The sequence below is a fragment of the Amphiura filiformis genome, chromosome 15 (assembly GCF_039555335.1).
Source record: "Amphiura filiformis chromosome 15, Afil_fr2py, whole genome shotgun sequence".
Taxonomy (NCBI): Eukaryota; Metazoa; Echinodermata; class Ophiuroidea; order Amphilepidida; family Amphiuridae; genus Amphiura; species Amphiura filiformis.
Genome location: NC_092642.1, coordinates 3,981,155 through 4,003,333, shown reverse-complemented (window position 1 = coordinate 4,003,333; position 22,179 = coordinate 3,981,155). Strand labels below are relative to the sequence as shown.

The 22,179-nt window shown below is 37.7% G+C and overlaps 1 protein-coding gene and 1 long non-coding RNA gene across 2 annotated transcripts in view; one reads left to right on the top strand and one right to left on the bottom strand.

The window, feature by feature from the left end:
- Nucleotides 1-22,179, bottom strand: part of LOC140171161 (glycine receptor subunit alpha-2-like) — a 229,519-nt gene that overhangs the window by 110,681 nt on the left and 96,659 nt on the right. The gene's annotated exons all lie outside the window — the stretch shown is intronic.
- On the top strand, nt 592-10,764 carry LOC140171162 (uncharacterized). Its single transcript, XR_011861573.1, has 3 exons — nt 592-713; nt 2,719-2,889; nt 5,998-10,764. It is a non-coding gene; the product is annotated as an uncharacterized lncRNA (long non-coding RNA).

Below are 22,179 nucleotides of genomic sequence, written 5' to 3'. Positions count from 1 at the left end.
TGCGAAATCAGACGAGCAATCGGCTAAAATCCTTTCGCGAAAGTCACTAAGGGCCCGTTTGCTATACAAGCTGCAGGTCTCTAGGGCCAGTGAAACACCATACAAAGTCAGCAAGATGACGTATTGGTATTAATGTGACTTTTATGTTTTTCACTTTTCATCTCATGAAAAATTTAAATTAAACATTTCACCCTTATTGAGACAATACCCGTGATACAATACAAAAATCCAAGTCAGATGCCAAATATCACTTTTAGTATATTCATTGCTGCCTTAAGGGAGGTGGAATGGGCGTGGTCCAAGACCCCTCCAAAAATTTTTCCAAAAAATTTTTTTGCCATATTTTGTTTAAGAAAATCATAAGCTATCAGGTCAGCCAGATAAAGTTAAAAATTTCCTTTTCAAAATGCGAATTTGAGGGGAAATTCATCTCTTTCAATTTAAAACGATATTATGACCGCGTTAGCTTGCTATACATGCCGTAACCAGTTTGGTTTACGACTGGTGGGAGACTAATCAACGAATCAGCTGGATAGACATGATAGATACATGTACATGTACATGTACGTAAATGCGATGAAGAATTCCAGTAATCTTATTCTTTCTAGTGAATAATTCATCCACCAATATTACTTTATAGGCGACCGATAGGCCTATCATTGCATGCCTGGCTGGATAAAGAAATAGGTGTCGTTTGCAGCTATCACTTATAAGTAAGTACGGTACTTCTAAAAATATGTGTGACGTGTGTTTAGTAACTTAGCCCGGGTAAGCTTATTCGTGATATTATAAACATGATTAGTTTTACCACGTAAACTTGTATGGCTCAAAATTCGGACAGTATCAGTTTGTGAATGAGGACATCGTATAAATTCCTTGTACTAAAACATGATAACATGGATAAAGACCTCTGTTGAGATGCAGGTACCTGCTTATTATTACGGAGTAACCAATCCAGATCCAGATCCAGATTATAAGCATTCTCTCGGTCTGGGCTGTCTGACGTAAGGGGCTGTGCAATAATTATGAGCCCGGGCATGGGGGGGGTTGTGGGTTGTGGGGTGGGGGTGGGTGCGATGCAAAATTTCCCCCCTCCCCACCTGGAAAAAAGTCCACTTTATCAAAATCAGCACCCCCCTATAAAAATTCCTGGTGGTAAAATGGGGGGGGCAGCAAGAAATTTTTATCGAGCGAAAGGGGTGGGGCAAGCAATTTTGGCAAGCCGGGGGAGCAAGTGATTTTGGCACACATTCTAGAGACCATTGCATTCAAAATCTAGTCGGATTCGCTGAAGCATGACATGTACCGTGTAAAGCAATGGAACTTCCATCAGAAGTAAAGTAGTAAACACAGCTGATCACGACAGACGATCGCATCAAAAATTTTGCTAAAATTAAACTTTAGCAAAATTTTAGACTGTTCAAAATAGGCAAATCTTGCTCAAAAGATACTGTACCGTACTGTAGTTGACTCATCAAAATAACTTTCATCCAAATTTCAACATTTAAACAGAATAAATATAACAAAAGATTGCACCACTGTCCCACCGAAAAACATTTTAGCAATGTACGGTACTCTAGAAATCGAATGCGTAACTATCGTGTTCAAATTCGAAGCTAGAGTTATCAAGTAAGGGGCGCCTTTTAAATAAAACACTCTAAAATGGCTTTATAAAGGAAAACAGTTACGGAAACACTTCGCCAATTTCCTGCTCGCTGCGTTCACAACATGTATCATGTAGATTTAGGCTTCCTCAATATGTTGAAGTGCCACATGAAATACAAGAAAACAGCAAAGTGCCACTCAATGGCTGCTTTAGCACCTGGGGAAGGGGAGCCAGAGGGGTGTCCCCCCTGTGTGAAGCTATCGATTTTTAAAAATTTGAGGTGCAAATGACGCCATCAATATTTTGTCCTATTTTAGCCGTTGGTAGAGGACATAAAAAAGGGCAGAATGGCAGTCAGGAAGGGCATTATTATGCCGTCGGTTAATTTTACCTATATAAAATGTCAATAAAGTGTCAATAAAATACATCATTGATAATTCGATATATACATCATGCATTATCTATAGTATATTCCTTTGCTAAATCGTAAATAAAAAATTGAAATGTAGAATATTGGAGATATTCCTGCTGGATGAAGTTTGATCAAGGCATTTGATTTAATTTTAATTTTATCCATTCTGAGGGATAAATCACAAATAGTACCACAAATAGTCTTGGAAGCTAGGGCTTGGGCAGCCAGCAGTTTTACACACCCAAATTTGTAAATACACATCCAGTTTTTGCTTTGCCCACATGGCCTATACTTTGTACACAAATGTTTAAATTTACACACCCAGTTTTTTCAATTTACACACCCAAACCTTCAAATCTTGCTTAAGACCCTGCAAAGTGATCCATGGATGTTCTTTAATCAAATTATTTTTTACGTGCAAATGCCCCCTGTCCCCTAGTAGTGCCACCACTGTTTAGAACTGAGGTGTACTTTTATTTAGACATTTGATGAATTTAGTTGTACAGCTGTCTTTCAAAAGTTTCTTTAAGGGTGGTTATTAGGAGAAGGGAACTAATTATGGTGAATACAGTACCTGTAGGCTACTTGTGTGACGTTGACAGCTAAATAAATTTGAGCCAATTTTTTAAACTTTTATTCAATCTTTATGAACTTTGCCAGTAAGTGTTATAATTATACTGAACTGTTTTTATACTTCCAGATGGTGGAGCTTACTCCAGGCATGGCAGTGTTTGTGTTTCCAAGTACACTGGATATGGAGAAGACATTTGCAAAACTATGTAGAAGATTGATGGATGATTTTTACAGTGGGGCAGAACAGGATTAGATGTGATCAAACAAGACCATGAATGACACACACCAGCCATTGTTGGTAAGAACAGCTATTCCCGTATATGTTTCTTTTTATGTTGCCTGGTGTAGCTAGGGGGTTGTGCGCCCAGGGCAAGGATACAAAATGGATGCGCCCCAAAGCTGTGAAAGTACCAACGGAAATATTTTCCCCCGTAAATGATTAATTGTTGACCCAATATTTTGGGCCCAGAGCGCTCAAGAATCTAACAAGTTGAAGGGGGGAGTTAAATAAGGATGCAATATGTGACGGTCGTGACCATAAGACCCCGGGGTGTCACTCGCATACCAAAGTGGTATGCATGCTCGTCCCCAAAAAAAACGTCGAAACAGGGTTGATTTTTGGCCTTGTGGCGGCATCGACGTTTTTAGAAAAAAAGGTGCTTTTCAGGTAAAGTTTCGACGTTTAGGGTACCGTATCTTTTTCAACTTCAATGGATTCGTTTTAGAGTTTACGCCATATAGGGGTCCATTTAAGTTTCTTACGCCGAATTACGCCATATTTTAGGGGTAAGATTTACAGATCCTTACGCCAATAAGGGGTGAACATTTTCTACACTGATTACGCCACTTAGGGTCCATTTTTGAGGTGCTGGGACGAGCATGCATACCACTTTGGTATGCGAGTGATCCCCCGGGCATAAGACATCGCCCGTGCAACACTCACAACTTGCACCTAATAGATACTTGCATTATGTTGAGTTAGTTCCATCAACCCCTTTTTTGAAATCTATTGTCATTTCACACTCCCCCTAAATGTGGCGGAGTGGTGCCCAGAGCATGTGTCCCCCCTGCCCCTTCGCTACGCCACTGTTCATGTGTGATTGCCATGGTTGCTCATCAAAATTGAGACAAATATTTTGGCCCTTACTGGGAAAAAGCTTTTTCTCTTGTGTGCAAAATATTCCATCCCGAGTTCATGTTGAGTATAAACATGGTGTAAGGACAGGGGTAAAATGTGGAATAATATAGGTATAATACCATATTAAAAATTATCACTTGGTCATTTTGTGAAATGCAGTTACACAAATATCTAGAAACAAAATCAGTGGCTCCAGAATAGGGTACATCTCGTGCCCCTCATCACCTAATGCACACAAATGTCTTGTCCCCATTGCAAATTTAAAATTATTCCAAAGTCGTTTTTGGGGTCAATAGCCATACCATATGCATAAGGCAGCTATTTTATTCATGCATTGTTTACATTAGAAATGACTGCTGCCTTAAATGCATTTTGTTCATGTAGTTAGTAACTTAGTACTAACTACTATCAATGAATAAAAGATGATCAAAATAACAGTCTTACTAAAAAAATAACAAGGCCAAGTTTATGTGAACAAAATTGGTTGCCATTTGCTGTCATCAGTGTCTACAAAAATGACTGCATCTAGCTGCAGCCCTTGCTGATTTAGCTGTGTAATGTGCATGATCCTTGGATCACACTTCATATTCCAGAGATAAACAATGTGGTCCTGACTTCCTTTCCCCCAGAATGTTGAAGAGTGGACACTCTGAAGCATCACTCAATTAATGCCCTCAATGGTATGATGGTGTTGAGCGTGGAGTAAAACCCAGCTCTGATTTCCTGCGAGTGCCGATGAAAGATATCCGATCTCAAGATTTGAAGAACCTCAGCCCTCTGGCTAGCCTTGTTCATAAGGCCCTCTAAGTGTCCTCCCTCATGACCAGCACTTGAATCCTATCACTACTTTTGAGCTTGGCAAGTCCATGATATGACAGTCACAGACGGCGGCTGCTTATAATCATGCGTATTAAGCTGAACAATCAAACTCGGGTTGAGCCTGCGAGCCCGTATGGCGAGACAAGGCCGTTTGGCATTTTGAAAACTGAGCCCAAGTTCAATTTTTCAGCATACGCACAGTCATTGAATGATAGCCGTAATCTGTGGCCCTCACTGACTTCACAAGTTCAAGCAGGGAGGAAATCTTATAAGGCCTTGAACAAGGCTACCCTCATCAGGCTTGTGTGTGTTGTCTCATCAAATTGAGCAAGGTCTCTATGCAAGTGTGTAATCACAAGTCTGCCTAACAGGTCAAAGTTAGCACAAATAGGAAAGTTATATAAATATTTTAGCAATTTCACAATTACACAGTAAAGACAGCACAAAGCAGCCATTTGTGTTTACATAAACTTGGTCTTTGTAGATAGCTCCCTTAATGTTTAATTTTGAGACTTTTTTAACATCTTGATTCATTTAAAGTCCTAACTATATACATGAACCAAAATGCATAAGGCAGCAATAATTTCTAACGTTAACCATACATATCAAAATAGCTGCCTTATGCATAGGGTATGGTCATTGACCTGACCAACAATTTCAGTGTTACGGAGGCCCCCCTATTATGACTTCGGAATAATTTTAAATTTGGTATGCACTAATATATTGACCAATAGCATGTTTTGAGACTAAGGACAAGTAATTTGCTTGACATGAGGGGCATGAGATGCACCCTACTCCAGAACCAGGGAAAGGGAAAGCACCCCCTATATACGCAACAGTATCGTTGTGATGAAAATGAGATTTTAATATGAACATTTTAATGTACACAAAATCATATAGATTATGGTTTGTATACGAGTGGATATTCATACGTAGTGGTAGATAAAATGAATTAAAGTTTTAACTTCAACACTACACTATTTTTCGATCACCTGGAACATTTTCACTAGTCCGACTAGCGTCTTCAGCAGATGGTGATGTTGTGTTGATATCTTGTTTACAATCGGGATATCTCTCACTGATGACGTCATTATGATTGACAGAATGACGTCATAGGTAGTGAGAGATATCCCGATTGTAGACAAGATATCAACACAGCATCACCATCTGCTGAAGACGCTAGTCGGACTAGTGAAAACGCTCCAGGTGAGCTTAAAAATAGTGTAGTGTTGAAGTTAAAACTTTAATTCATTATGGTTTGTATTTACACAGTACACTCAAACTAGCAATTTTGAGTTATGATGTTATGTCCTCGAGCCCTTGATTTCTTGTTGATAATTAATTGAAGATAATATACAATGATTTGGTACATTGTAATAGTGTTTTAGGAATGAGAACATTGCCACAGAGGTATGTCAATAATATTTGTATTTTTTTTTCTGTCCACAGCATACACACTTGCTTCATAACTTGATGTGGATACTGTAACAGAAGCCAGCATCTTAAATATAAGGAATAAATTTACAGGGGTTGCTATCCCGCGATAAGATCCAGAAGACATTAATGTGGGCATCATTATGAATCTTGGAACTCAGTACCCTCCTCAAGCCACGCCAAGCTTCACTATTTTCTTCTTCATCTTGGATACCGCTTTACCATGATTAAGTTTGGACTTATCAAAATGAACTTCTGGGTGAAGCTTGAACTAATAAAAGCATTTGTATGATTAAGGTCAAACTTGGCTTTCGCTTTCAGGCATTATTATCGTGAACTGATGGTGACAAATTGAACGCATGAATGGTGAGACAATGAAAATCCTTTTGGATGCATGGTGAAGCTTGACCCAACAGATCACTTTATATAGCGAAAGTTGACTTCAAATTTGTGAGCAAAAAGTAAGCTGATCGAAGTGAAGCTTGACCTCCAATATCAGTTAAGGTGAACAAGGATGAATGCTTCAGGTTGGCTCAAAAGTGTTGAATGACCGTTGCATAAAAGACAAATTGTTTTGTGCATTTAGGGCTGTCATTTTCTTCAGAATACTAGGGGTCATAAAAATTGTATACAAAAAATAGTGAGGGTCATAATTTTTTACACCAAAAAAGGATGAATTAATTAATACAGTTTCCTTCAAAGAAAAATAGCACTTGTTTACATTTTGAGAGTGTGCACAGTGTAAACACGGTAGTGGGGTTCTGATTGGCTGATTCCATCATCTGACAATCATAACAACAGACACGATAATTTGATTGGCCGATTACGAGCCTATACATTGGTCTGCGCAAACAAAGCTCCTCGTATGTCACTCATTAACATTCTCGTCAATCTGAGCAAGGACTGCCGTTCTTCTCTGAAAACAAGTGAAAAGGTGTGTGACTATTAACAAAAATTTGGGTGCCCTACGTGCACATTTACACTTTCCATCACAAATTTTGCACAATCTTTAGTTAATACAATGACAAATCGTTGGCAGAGTGCTACACTATCGTAACTGCAGTAGAATGTAATAGCTGCCTTTTGTAAAACACAGGTCTATTATTTGCAGCACATCCCCTCATTGTAAAGTGTTGATGTCCTGTATTACTTGCCTGATGGGCACTAAGCTAACCCTTGGAAAATAGATGTAGTTGCGTGTTTTTCTAGTGTTATTGGTTCAAAGTAGGTACATTTATTGAAATGTTGCAAATGGTACCTATTACATTCTACTGCACTTACGATAGTGTAGCACTCTACCGACGAAATGTTTCTGTACTGCGCACACCTTTCCATCAAACACACATTTCTTGACTTGTTTTGGAAAATTTGTTTCTGGTATGCGTGCAAAAGGGCGGTCATCAAAATATTCCGCCAAAGATAGGGGGTCACAAAATTTTCAGCCCACGATGGAGGGGGTTCATAAAAAAAGGGCAACTTTTCTAGGAATTGTTTTCTAGCATTAGTTTCCTATTACTAAGACCTAACTTTTTAGAGAGTTTGTATGTTTAAAGATGAAAAACTAACCATGCTGTTTTCCGCTGGGTTCAGAAATTTCAATCATCAAGAAAAAATGCATACAAACAAACGGTTTCTGAGTTTGATTGACAGGTGAACTACAGTGTAGTATCTTTAAAGGAAGTATCCGGCAATCACAACATTATCAAATCAAGCATGAATCACATGGCTATATTTAAAACAAACTCTTTGTGACCATAAAAGCGAATAAAAACATCCGTCTCTCAACACGCGATATTCAAAATGACAGGGCGCTGGAATTGTCGAGTGTAATGACAATTGAGCACAAATAGCCATTATGTCATTGCACTTGGACAAAATCGGCGCGGGAATTTTGAATATCCCGTGTTGAAAGCCCACTGTTTTTATTCGTTTTTATAGTCAATATGAGTTTGTTTTAAATAAACCATGCGATTCATGCTTGATAAATATTTTACTAGGCACAATGCTATGATTGCCGGAGACTCTGATTTTATGCATCATTTTGTGCATATTGGCATGTGTGAATTTTATAAAGTCAATGTTTTTGTTAAAGCCATATTATAACATTTGCTGAGGAAGACGCCCTCACTGAATTTTTAAAATTCCCTTTTTTACACGATTAAATTGTACTTTATTGAACCAATATACCCTGCAAAAATCAAGACTCTAGGTGCTGTAGTTTTGTCAAAATCCGAGATTTTGAATAAACGCCGGATTTGGCGCTTTATTATTACGATGGAATTATTAGTCGAACGCATACACGATGTTCATAACACACATGCACAGTACATACACGGCATGCGCGGTGATACAACAAAGGGTCGTACCACAACATGACCGAACGAGTGCTACGTATCGGCGACATGTGCGCTGGTAGTAAATTCCAATTTTCTTTGCTTTGGCGTAGTTGTTCGGCTCAAAAATAAAAGGGGATATATCTGACAGTAAAAGCTAACATTTTAAGGCAAAGAAATGCTAATCTATTTTGTTTGAAAATGTTATAATATGGCTTTAATAAGGCCTATATCAAAAAAATTAAAGAACTGTTTCTGGAATGTCATCTCAAGATAAAAGAAAAGTATTTTTGTGTTATGATGTACCAAAAAAGGAATAGTCTGTCCTGAGAGGTATAGGCAGTGGTATTAACTTCAAGATCATTCATCCATGGTGGAAATATCATGCGATGAAATTTGACCATCCTCCTTTAATGTTACTTACACCTAAACCTTGATGTACATTATAAATTGAAGGCTTTAAGGTGGTACTACACCCCTTGATAAATTTTGTGAATAATTTTGTATTTTTCTTAAAAAATAACTACACACTGGTAAGTAACAAAAGTTATGTATAATATAGGGGTAACAAATCCAATTACTTCACTGAAATTTCAGTGATTCAAGACAAGTGGTTCATTATATATGTTAAGAAATGAGGTACATTCTAGCGGTACCTCTTTTCTTATCATAAATAACATACCTCTTGTCTTGAGTCACTGAAATTCCAGTGTAGTAAACTGGATTCCTTGCCCTATAATATACATAGCTTTTAATTGTTACCAGTGTGTTATTATTTTTTTGAGACAAATGCAAAAATAGTCGCAAATTTATCAAGGGGTGTAGTACCACCTTAAACCAGAACTAGGTTTTGTCCGTAATGGGAATTTTTCAGTTGTTTGTTTCTTTGTGAAAAGGCAACACTCTAATCATTCATCATTTTTGAGTGCAAGTATTGTATTCAACCTATTAGCTATTTGGGTGCTTACATTAGCCATTCAAAATTAATTGTGTTTCAGTCATTTTACAGCCTACAACTTGCCCGGGACAAATTGTGCATACATTTAAAAGAGGGTCTTTGATCACTCCAAAAAATATGTAGGGGTGCTATTAGGAGAGTCACACTTATTTAATATGTTTTATACAGCATTGAGCATTGTATAAATGTGTAGACCATGACTTGATACAACTCTGCCATGTGAAAGTTCGCTTGTGTTTAGTTTCCACAAATCATCCACTTTTCAAAAAGGAGCTTAATTTTATATTTTGAAGTCATCAAATATCCTGTGGAGCAAATTATCAAAGGCCAAAAAAATTAGTTTCACACATACATTTTGCAGTGCACATGATTTTAAACAAAATTGTTGGTAAAAATGTTTCAATACTCCAATAGATTGCCGTAACCATCGTGCAAATTATGATAAATTTACTCTATTTGGCAGAGATATCTCTAGTCATAAAGATTCAGAAAAAAGTATAGTTGGACCTATCTACAACATATGGTTATGGGAGTTATGGGCAGATAGGTAACATTGTGTCGTCATTGGTCAAATTTTGGCTCTACAGGGGGCAAAAATAAAAATTGCACCGATTTTGTTGAAAATGGTCTATAACTATTTTGTTCTACCATGAAATATCAGAAAAAGAATAGTTTTCCCTACATGTATATAGGATGTTTCGGTACCTTTGTAATAAAGCAAAATAGGACAGTCAATATCCACAGAGTCGCATTGAATTCTATATTGAGTCCATTTGACCTTGAAAAAGAAAGTACTTGTAGAGCGTTATAACTTTCCTTTTTCACATTTCTTGCAGCAAGATGAATAATTTGACTTTGAAACCACAACAAAATCAGAGCAATTTTCATTTTTGCCCCGAGGAGACAAAGCCGGGAGCCAAAGTTAGACATATGACATCACAATGTTCCACTTTTACCCAGAACTCCATAACCGTATGTCATAGGTTAAATGGGTTGTTATCTAGTTTGAAAGTGCAAAGTTCAATGACTTTTTCCACTGAATGAGAGGTGTTGTTGAAATGGCTCCATAGCCTAGATTAATAGTGCTATTTCTCAGCCAAATAGGGACGCTTTATAGTTATACATTTAGTAAGTTGTTATTCGGCACTGTCATGTTTATAACAGTATGATATAATACAATACAAGTGGCAAATGATGTCAGTAATTTATATTCAACAAACACATTTATTACAAATGGAGATAGCTTTATTTAGCAAATAAAAGATATTAATGAATCAGTACAAACTTGTGATAAAGTGTCTTTTTTCATTGTTATTATTCAAACACATTGTTATACAATGTACACCCAAATGACCAAGTGGATGCATGATAAAAATTGTGCAAATTATTACCCCAAGGTGATCTGGAGAGTATAGGTCTACTATTTTCCAAGACTGTGAAGGCAGAGGGAAAATAGTAGGCCTACATTCTAAAGTCACTGAGGGGGTAATGGAATTCAGCATTCCCTGAACAGGGGTAGCGCTAGAACTAAACACTCGAGTGTCCGCAGGGACCCCCGAACTTGCAAAAAAATTAAAAGTAGGGGGTCCGGAGTAGAGTTTGGTGAGTCCCAGTTGCACAAATGCAGCATAAATAGTATATCTGCAATAGCGCTAGATTGAAAAACTGGGGGTCTGCAGGGACCCCTGAACTTGCAGAAAATTTAAAAACAGGGGGTCCCAACTCTATTTTGGTGGGTCCGGGACCCCAAAAAGCAATGATATCTAGGTTATGAAGCTGGTAATGCAGGGAAAAAGTTGCTTAAAGGGAATTAGTCAAGGTGGCATTTGGATCATGTAAATTATCTTCTGTTTGTCATCAAAGTTATTACAATGATGTAGGTGTCTTTCCTTGGACGCATTTTCATAGAAATTTGAAAAGAAGAATGTCATTTTTTGTTATTCCTTTGTATCTGTAGAAACCAGCATAAAGCCCAACCAAAATGTCCATTTCCCAGGAAAATAATTAAATTGTTTCAAGACAAAATAGAGTAACACATTAAACTACACAAATGAAAACCCAATCGAAAATGATTCCTTCATTATTATATTATAGGTCATACACACATGTAGCTGGTTTTAATAGTAAAACAAAAATCTACCACTTTCCTTTCTGAAAAAAATGCTTTTTGGGAGGCCTATCCATATATGTGAACCACCTGAGACGAATATACCTACAGGTATATTGGTCTCAGGAACCACGGACATTGGTCAGAGATCTGTGGGGTAATCTACTATCCAGCGCCAGAGCTGAGCATGCATGCTTGTATTTTGATATTACAGGAAGCCCATCACATGCCAACTGTGAGTAGCTATTGAGCTCAGGTTTGATGAGATATACTAATAATATAAGTTTATACTTAAAATTATCTACCAACTCCAAAAAATTGGACAATAAAAATATTTTTAGTTTTCCGGGCAGTTTGCAAGTTTGTTTGGAAGCAAGCTATAAATTTGATTTCACTAAAATAACTTGGGGAGTAGAGCATTTAAATGTTCTATCGAGTTTAGCTGGGGAGAATTGGCCTCTTAAAGTTCGAAGTTTGCAATGCGTACAAAATCTTGAAAATGTACACGTCACGTGTCATTCAGATATTAAATGATTTGATATACATATAGAAAAACCTGAGAATGAACCATGTTATGAGCCATACATTGTAGCTAGTGGGGGCCCCAGGTGGGGGCACGAGTCAGTGGTAATAAGAAGTATTTACTGGGGAAAAATGGAGGAGAAAATATTTGGTCCATCCCTCTCACTTAACATATCATTTTGAAAACAATCTTTATTTGATAGTACTCCTTTCATTTGGCCAATATTTTTTGGTAACAAGTAAAATTTTTCTAAAATGCTTGCCGAGTGCTTGTGAAAATGATAGAATATGGCTGAATCTATTGACAAAATCTGAAGAATATTACAAGATGTAACTTTGGTTAACTTATAAGGGGCTGTGCAATAATTATGAGCCTCCCGGGGGGTAAAATATCCGGACGGCCCGCCAAAAATCGCTTGCCCCCCCTCTCGGCCTGCCAAAATCCCTTGCCCCCCCCCTCTTGGCCTGCCAAAAACCTTTGCCCCCCTTGAACATGCCAAAAATTAAAGCGTTTCCGTACTGTTTTCCTAAGCCTTTTTAGAGCGTTTCATTAAAAAGGCCCCCACAAATGTGTGCCAAAAATCTCTTGCCCCCTTCCGCTCGGCTTGGCAAAAATTGCTTGCCCCCTCCCTTTCGGCTCGCCAAAAATTTCTTGCCCCCCCAATTTTACCCTCCCCAGGGCTGATAATTATTGCACCGCCCCTAATTATGATTAATGTTGTTGGAAGTAAAAGAATTTCAATGATTTTCAAACTACATGTATGGTACACTTTTTCACATTCAGTTTTACCCTCTAAACATAAAGTTTTATCAATATTCAGAATGTTGAATTCTCCACATCAAATCTGAGATTTCACAGATTTTCTGGTGATTGTATGAAGGTAAATCAATTCTTCCAGAAACAAAACGATTCACCCACTCTACCGTGCTGTGGCCACACCCTTCCCCAACCTGAATCCCACAGAAATGCACACAAAAGGGAAAATTTTATGCTGGTTGCAATCTACATGATTATACTTTTCTTTATTGTTTCTTGTTCCTTCCCTGACTGAATGTACAATGTAGGCTATACATGTACCAGTGGCGTACCAGTGGCATACCGTGGCCGCCCCTTCCCGGGGGGCTGAAGAAAATCCAATTTTGCCGCCCTTCCTCAACAGCCCGAAAAGGTTGCCCCAATTTTTTTTTACGGTCGCCGCCCCTTCGATTTGGCCGCCCCCTGCTTTGACCCGGGGGGCTGGCCCCCCAAAGATGCGCATGTGTACCAACCGGGGTACCAACATATTTGTCAGACCTGTAAACTTTACTTATGCAACTCCACACTTCCCCATGGAAGATTTGGGAAATACCTTCCACAAAGGAAGTATGAAGTAGGAGGTATGAACACATTATTTTTGAAGCAGCTGCATTTGAACTTCATACACCCTCTGAGAAAGATTCATCCTTACTCTTCCACAGAGAGAGGGTGAGTTTCAAATGGAGGTGCCTAATGTGTTCATATTCCTCATACTCCCCCTTTGGAAAATATTTCCAAAATCCTCCATAGATGATAGGGTAGTGTGGATTTGAAATGGAATCACCCCCATTGCATGAGTTGTTCTATTCTGACTTCTACAAAATACCTCAAATTATAAGGTTCAAAGGGAAGACAGACAGAACTTCAATCACTTGGCCAGGTGCACACCGGATGAGCCGACCGGAAAATTGTGAAACTCAAAGTGCGATATTTTTGTAAAACCACATGCTGTTTAAAGATCATTTCACCTTTCATATTTATCTCTCGATCTATCCAATTTACATACCTTTCCGCGTATTAGCACATTGCAATTTTGCTACCTTTTTCTCAAATTTGTCAAGACTTTGACACTCTAAACACGATAGGCCTGTATCGTGTCTACCCGTGGAATACTACCCTTTTTACGGATGGTGTATATGGAGGTCACAATGGGGTTGCCTCCTGGGGTATATGTAGACTCTTTATTATTATTATTATAAGTGATATATTATCACTATTGCCCAGGCAGGGACAAATTACTGACCAACTCTTCCCTGTTTTAAGCATTGCCTGGTTTCCCTACAAAATCATTATTTTTGTGGATGGGGATGGGTATAAAAAGCCACAGACTGCTACATTCGCATACCCTGTAGAGCGGTCACTGCCAGCCAATCCAATTACATAGCCCATCTCCATAACATAATAATTCATTTTATTTTTATCTTCCTTGAAACTAGCTTTTTTTTTTCCTTTCACAAAACAAAATATTCTTCCTCAAAGGGATAACATTATTTCCTCCCCTGGTGTGTGTGTGTGGGGGGGGGAGGTGGGGTGAATAATAGAAGAATAGACGCCCCTGAAATGTATTTGATGTCTGTAATCATACTCTTCCGAGTATCAAAATTGAAATGTGTTCATGGTTATCCAAAGCAGTGTGTCAATTGTCAATAAACTTCTTATAAATATAATACATAATTAATGTCTCCGAGTCTGTTTACATCATACACTTGAAGAACATTTAATTGTCTCACTTAGAATCAGCAATTCCTTAACAATTGACGCTCATCATACAGCCAGTCATCAACTTAAAGCGTCGTATACACCATTGTTGTGCTGATGTGGTTTTACATGGCATAGTTGTGAAAATGTCTGCTGCAGCCTTTGTACTTGTTTCATAAGAAGAAATATCTTCTCTGTCTGTCTCTTTTGCCTGCTCTACGAACAGTTTATTCAACTTTTTGAGTCTTTGAGGCTCTTATGACTTTCTCTTGAACACATGAATTCACAAAACATAAACAGCTGGATTGCTGTATCTAGATACTCTACGTACATTATTCCTGGGAGTTGAAGTTGAGTTGGTAATAAATATTGGATAAAATCCCTGTAGCATGTTGCATGATACTTAAAACCACTAGCACAACACGTACAGTCTGTCCTTTAAGCTGCTGCGTGCACCTTCAGTCTTTGCTGTGATGTCATCTACGGCTTTCGTCAATTTCTTTCCTTATGAAAGTTCAAGATGTCAGAGCCCCTTGGCATCTCAATCTGCTTCCTTTGTGGCAGGGTATTTCACTTTGTTGTAGACAATGCAAATATGTAACAGCACATCTTTGGAGTGCTGCTGTGGCTGTTCAGTTGAACAAATACTTAACCGTTATATGGTAGTAGATGTTTTTTCCTTGGGAGTACATTCTCATCACTGCTTGTGTTCATGTCAGCAACTGCATTTGAGATACAAAACAAATGCGATTCAGTGTTTGAAAATATGTTAAAGATTCAGTATTTACACTATATTTGATGTTTCAATGCACGCGCAGGGATGTAGAGCTCTACACTATATAGTGACAATATACCAGCACATTTTTCACATTAACCAATTTAAAGGGGTACTACACCCCTTTGGTAAATTTGTGACTTTTTTTGCATTTTTCTCAAAAAATAATAACACACTGGTAACAAAAATTATATGTATATTATTGGGGCAAGGAATCCAATTACTTCATTGAAATTTCAGTGACTCAAGACAAGCGGTTCAGTATAATATGATAGGATATGCGGTACATCCTAGGTGTACCTCTTTTCTAATCATAAATAATGAACCGCTTGTCTTGGGTCACTGAAATTGCAGTGTGGTATTTCGATTCCTTGCCCCTATAATACGGATACATTTTGTTACCACTGTGTTATTAGTTTTTGAGAAAAATGCAAAAATAGACACAAATTTATTGAGGGGTGTATTACCCACTTAAAAATTTATCTTTCATTCATTTGTGTAAAATATTGCCAGAATTATCAAAATAAAACTCAAAATTTTCATTCCTGACCAAACTGCTTATATATATTGTCAAACAAAGGTTTTCTATGTGTTAGCCTTTTATGCAACGTTTGTGATCAGAGCCGTTCAGACCATTAGGCCAGGTAAGACGGTGGCCTAGGGCGGCAAATGCAGAGGGGCGCCAAAAAAAAGGCGAAAAATTAAAAATCCGGAATGGAGAAAGAAAAGGGGCATCAAATCATCAAATGAGGGCGGATAAAAAGAAAAAAATGGGAGGGACAAAAAATACAGAAAAGAAGGAAAACGGTCACGGGCGCCGGTCGTGTGCAGTATACAAATAGGTCAAAACTGATGAGTTTTCAAGGGGGTAACCCCCCTCAACACTTTTTTTGGTATGCTTTGGTGGAGCGGCAGGGAGAGGCTTTGCCTAGAGCGGCAAAGTCCCTAGGAACAGCCCGGTTTGTGATGGGAGAAATTAACAAAGGTGAGTTTACCTGACCGAAAAAATTGAGAAAACTTTGAAAAAAGGACCATACCAAAAAATAGGCTTTGAAAAAGGGGTCATTGATATACCAGAAGGCCGAAAATGCTACCCATGTTTGCAGCACGTCCCCGTATATGGTAATTTGTACTGAGTACCCACCCCCGGGACCACCATGGGGTGAATAACACAATACCTTACAACTTGTATAAAATGACTAGCTTTGTAAAATCAAACCAAGATTTGCACTAGTTAGCTAAAGAATGTAATTTCAAGGTCTCAATCTTCCACAGAACACTATTTTCAAATTTGTTCACTGACAGCTTTGCATAAACCAAAATTGCACTTCACATTATAAATTTCTCGCAATAGGCAACATTTGCTCGAAAAGATATAATAATTTGCGAGCGCAGCACGGCAAAAATTTTTGAAAGCTTTTTTGGTCAATATAGGTCGAAAAGGTCTCTTGACAAAATAAACATAGGCCTACATTTTCCCCATAAATCCATTCTAATATTATTGGCCTGGGAATTAAGTTTCAGTTAGGGGCTTTGCAATATTTATGAGCCCTAGGGGAGGGTATATTTGGGGGGGGGGGGGGCAGGGAGGAATTTTTAGCAACCAAAAGGGAGAGGGCAAGCAATTTTTGCAGGCTTTGAATGGGGGGGGAGGGTACAATTTTTGGCATACATTTACAGGTCACCTTTTAAATTACACACACTAAAAAAGCAAAACACTACAGAAACATTTAGAAATTATGCAAAATGTCCTGCTCGCTATGCTAGCATCATGTAGGTAACCCAGGCAAACCTTAGTTAACACATTTGCTAGTCAGCCAAATTCGCAGACAATGTCAATGCATATTTACAATTACATAGAAATTTAAAACAACTGGCCGAAGAAGGAAACGTACATAAATATGTTTTCTATACTTCACTTGACCCAATTATATGATTTTTTATGGTGATAAGTCACTTTCGCACATGGAATTTTAGAGGATTTGGATAGCAGTTCCATTAAAAAAGCTGCTATCATAATGAGACTAAGATCTAGAAACACCCCGAAATGCCGTTTTGGGGAATTTTGCTAGCTGAAACTTTTGATGAAAGTCAATCTTTGACAAGATGTAACTTTGCTACGGAAAGTGCTAGGAAAAAATGGTTTTCAGTTTTGGCTTTGTTTACTCAAGGGCTTTGATTTGATATATAAAATGATGCAGTTTGATGGCAAATTTGAATTCACCTAGCATACCTACATCATGTAATTATACATCTGAGAAAAAAAAAGGGGGGGAGGAGCAATTTGAAAATTTTACCCAGGGGGCTTGTAAGGGCTGTGCAATAATTATGAGCCTGGGGAAAGAAATTTTGATGAGCCAAAAAGGGGGATTTTGGCCAGCGAGAGGGAGGGGCAAGCGACTTTTGGCACACATTTGACATTCATGCCGGGGCACCTTTTAAATAAAAGGCTCTAAAAAGGTTTAGGAAAAAAGTACGGAAACACTTTAATATGCAAATTTTCCTGCTCGCTGGTAGCTCCGCTCGCAACATGACCGTGGGCCATTTAAGGTTTGCAAATCGGGATCCCAAAAATTTGACATGTGTGTAAAGGACGGTGGGGGGAGGGCAAGTGATTTTTGGCAGGCCGAGAAGGGGGCAAGCGATTTTTGGCAGGCCGTTATGAAATTCCCCCCCCCCCCGGCCCACCTGGGGGCTCACAATTTATTGCACCGCCCCTAATCATAATCTTATCATTGCACAGCCCCAATAATATCCATGATATCAATTATCATGGCTTCAAAGTTCAATCAATCATGCTAAATCAAACATACCTGGTTCAGGTTGAAATTTTTATTTCTTCTACATCCTTTTGACCTTTGTGAGCCGGGGTAATGATGTGATAGCACGAACGATGATCGATATTTGTCTTGGTTATAACATCTTCTCTGGTGTGGTTTATAACTATGATAAAGACTGCCGAATTTTGATCGCAAACGTTTGTGATCAATCATGATTAGGCGATCATGCACTAAACATGGCAATTCTTTCCTTCCTTTCTGACTGTTTGCTGCTCAAATTTGTTGTCCAGTTATCCGTGAATGTTAGCCCCTATGATCATTTAATGGAATTATTTTGCCTAGCTATAGCATAGAATTCAAACAAGCATGACAAGTTTTTTCTGCACTTTCCTTCGCGTGGAAGCAGCCATGTTTGACCTCTGTGGGGAAATTCCCGTTTATATTACTTATATTAGTCTCGTTTATATTACTTATGCACGCTAAATGCAATAGGACGTGATCTAAGATCGCACGTAATGGTCTTGGGTACGCGCATGACAAATATTTATACTTTTGGGCTTCAAACTGACTGAAAAATGTCTTTTTTTCTAAATTCTTGCAAATATTGCAAAGGGCAACAATAAAAATGAGGTTTACTATGCATAGGTGAAGTAGAATCGTCATAAGGAAGTACTTTCTGCCTCAGAATAGATCACGTGTCACCGTGGGTCAAGGACGAATAATAAACATGGCCACGGACATGGCATGCACGTAAAGTCACAATTAGCTGGCTGGATTTTCACAAAAATTGCACTCAAAATATACAATAAAAATAGACTATTTCACCACAAAATGGAATATCTCAACTGCAGGCACTCTGGGGAAAAACAATGTGAGTATAAATATCAGAATTATCCCAGAAACCGACGTTTGTCACGAAACATCTAGACTGTAGATTTACGAGAAACTGATTTCTCGCTTTTTTACATGTGTCTCACTGTGTTTATATCACTTGCAAACTTCGGTATCAACCAAAATATACACGGAGAGTGACTTGAATGAAATTCGGTTGTAATCTGCATAATGTTTGCAAGAATTTCCGACGGTCAAACCAAAATTTTGAGCATGCCGTTGTGAAAAATGATTCTTAATGTGAGAACACGTGTAAAATCGTCAGAAAACAGTGAAATGGGAAGACAAATTCAAATGTAACAGAACAATGGAAAACTCTCAGCTGCTAAAACCATACTGAAATTTTGTGTGTATGTATGTATAACAAATGTCCAACAGCGATTGTTTCTGACATTTCTCTTTATTGAAAAATGTGCAAAATACTGATTTTTCACTAATTTGCCCCAAAAATCTTACCAGATGTAAAAGTTAGTAAAAAAAGAGTATACATGGCATGAACTGACCCATGGCAGTTATCACACATGATAATGGGTGTAGGTCATCTTTACTTTTCGACAGGGGCTACCCTGACCAACGTCGCTACCCCAGCCCTTAACGTTGGGTACAATTATACCCAACATTCTGACAGTTAAAGATGACGAAATTGTAAATTGGTACTATAATTATTACAAATTTTTAACATATTTTAATAGAACAGATTAACAAATGACCTTAGAAACTAAGGTCTAACTTCTCTGGAATATCCTCCTTGTTTGTACCATATTTTTACCTATTTTCTTTCTGTCTCACTTTCACTTATTTCCTTTTAGTATTTTTGTGCACTTTTAGGTCCTGGCATTTGCAGCCATTTGCCAAACATGTATCAATAAATATAATCTGCCCTTTCAGTCCTTTTGGCATAAGTTGTATGTTTAAATAATAAATGCAACATCTACAAAAACACTGTCATTCTATAATATCAAAATGCTTGACGTCGTTGTAACAACTTATTTAAAAGCTTCAAAGATACGATGTTTTCACTAGTAGTTTACAGTAAAAACAAAAGAGTGCACTAACTCAATGAATTGGAACAACCGCTTCGAATCACATACAGTATAAATATTAAGCTGTACAAAGCCCCTAGTATAACTGATTTTAAAATATTGTTGTCTTACATTATAAATGAAATTACAAAACAACTTGAACAACTGATATAAGAGGCCTCCGATTGGTTAATAAACATTGTATGATTTTGATATTTTAACAGTGGTAAGCAAACTTGTATTTGAAAGAAATTAAACTTAACTAACATGTAGAGAAACGGCTTCAGGCTGCCTAAACCTGTACGTAGAAAGCAATGAGTTACATTTATGTGGACGCAGTTATTACAGAAATGTGTTACTTTAACACGACAATGTTTATTGACCGCCGACCATCGACAATGTTGGGCAAACGTTGTCCTGCTATCTGGGTTTGTCCTAGAGCAGACTCTATAGATAAAATGTTTTATATTTTGATTCTTTTTATGTATAAATCAAGAAATAGTAAATAAATGAATTGCATCGCGGGATATATAATTGTATATACATTGTGTGGAGCCCCAACAGAGCAGTTCCTCTGGCATGTCTGGGGTGAACCAAACCTGGTTATCAAATTTCCTCTTTAAAAAGTTATGGGGCACAAAAGGTCTAGTCGATTTTGCTGCTTGTGTATGGATCAAAAGTAAAAATTGCTCCAATTTTCGTAACAGTTCAAGTTTCATTCAGAAAAAGAACAGTTGGCACTATTTACGATGTCTATAGTTAGCATGTTACCTAGCAAAGAGTTAACAGATATCTAGGATTCCATAGGATTCAATGGTATTTGTATTTATTTATTTATTTATTTATTTATTTATCATCTGTATTTTGAACTTCAGATCGCAGATAGAAAAACTATTCTTTTCCTGAATCCCTTGAACTTGAGGAACAGTTTGCAAAATCTGGGCAATTTTAATTTGTCACCAATGTACAACATGCAAATTGACTTTGGACCTGTTCAGAATCACAACTTGGTAACTATCTGTTACATGTTTGCGATCCTTAGGCCCAGACTTATAAGCAAGTTGGCATGCCTTTTAGTGAATTCTAAGCATGTTTATTTTCCCTGTATGATCATGTAGTATTCTTACAGTTTGGCAGACAAAATCTGCTAAATCTGCTAATCTCCGACAACTTAGGAACAACTGGGTCGTTGTAAGGAAAGGTTATTCATAATCGAGTAAACATACACGTTACCATCCATACGTAAGGCATGCTACACGACCAATTGATTGGCCAAACATGCCTAAGTGACAAGTCATTCTACAGACAAGTGTAAGCTCATACTTAGGGCGTAGTTTACAGACAAGAAGAGATCAAACATCTTATGTACTCAAATATTCGAAACAGGACACGTGTCTATGGATCAACAGGTGGTAGATTGCTAAACGAAATGTTCATACCCAGGAGCGGCGCAAAAGCAATGGAAGCAATTTACATTCAGAAAGCATTTCTGCTGAGTAGTGAAAAAGTCTAGTCAGGTTAAAGCCATATTATAACATTTGCTGAGGAGAATGCCCTCAAAAAATGTTAAATTCTGGTTTTTACACGATTGTAATGTACTTTAGTCAATAAAGATACTCTGCAAAAATCAAGACTTTAGGTGCTGTAGTTTTGTCAAAATCCGAGATTTTGAATAAAACGATGGAACCGGCGTTTTATTATTACGATGGAAATATTACTCGAACACGTATGCACAGTACGTATACGGCTATGAAATGAATTTTCTATGCTTTACCTCACTTGTTCGGCTCGAAATTAAAAGGGGACATATCTGACAGTAAAAGCTAACATTTTATGGAAAATAAATACTAATCTATTTTTACAGAAATGTTATAATATGGCTTTAACCAGTCTCCACAACCCCAATCAACGTTGATACTCTTATTTTACTCACACACGCCGTGTCTACCCATTGCTGTGCAGAAAACAGAGGAGGTTAAACGACAACTATTTTGAATATGAAAGTTAATGGCATTTTAGTATTCCTAGGATTACGCGATGTTATATCTAATTTATTATTTAAAAACATTTCTCTTGGCATCCAAAAAAGTTGTTGAAGCCAAGTTAATTTTTTAAGGTGAGAGAAGGTGAGTAGAATATAATTTTACCTTTGATTTTTTTTCTCAAAGTAGTACTTTGAACACAATACATACTACCGTTAAGGGTATAACTTTAGTATGCAGGGTAATTTAAGAAGAGTTTTACCGGTCTATATTTACAACTTGTACTCTACATGCATAATTATTAGAAATAAATTATCATTGGAAAGAAACAAT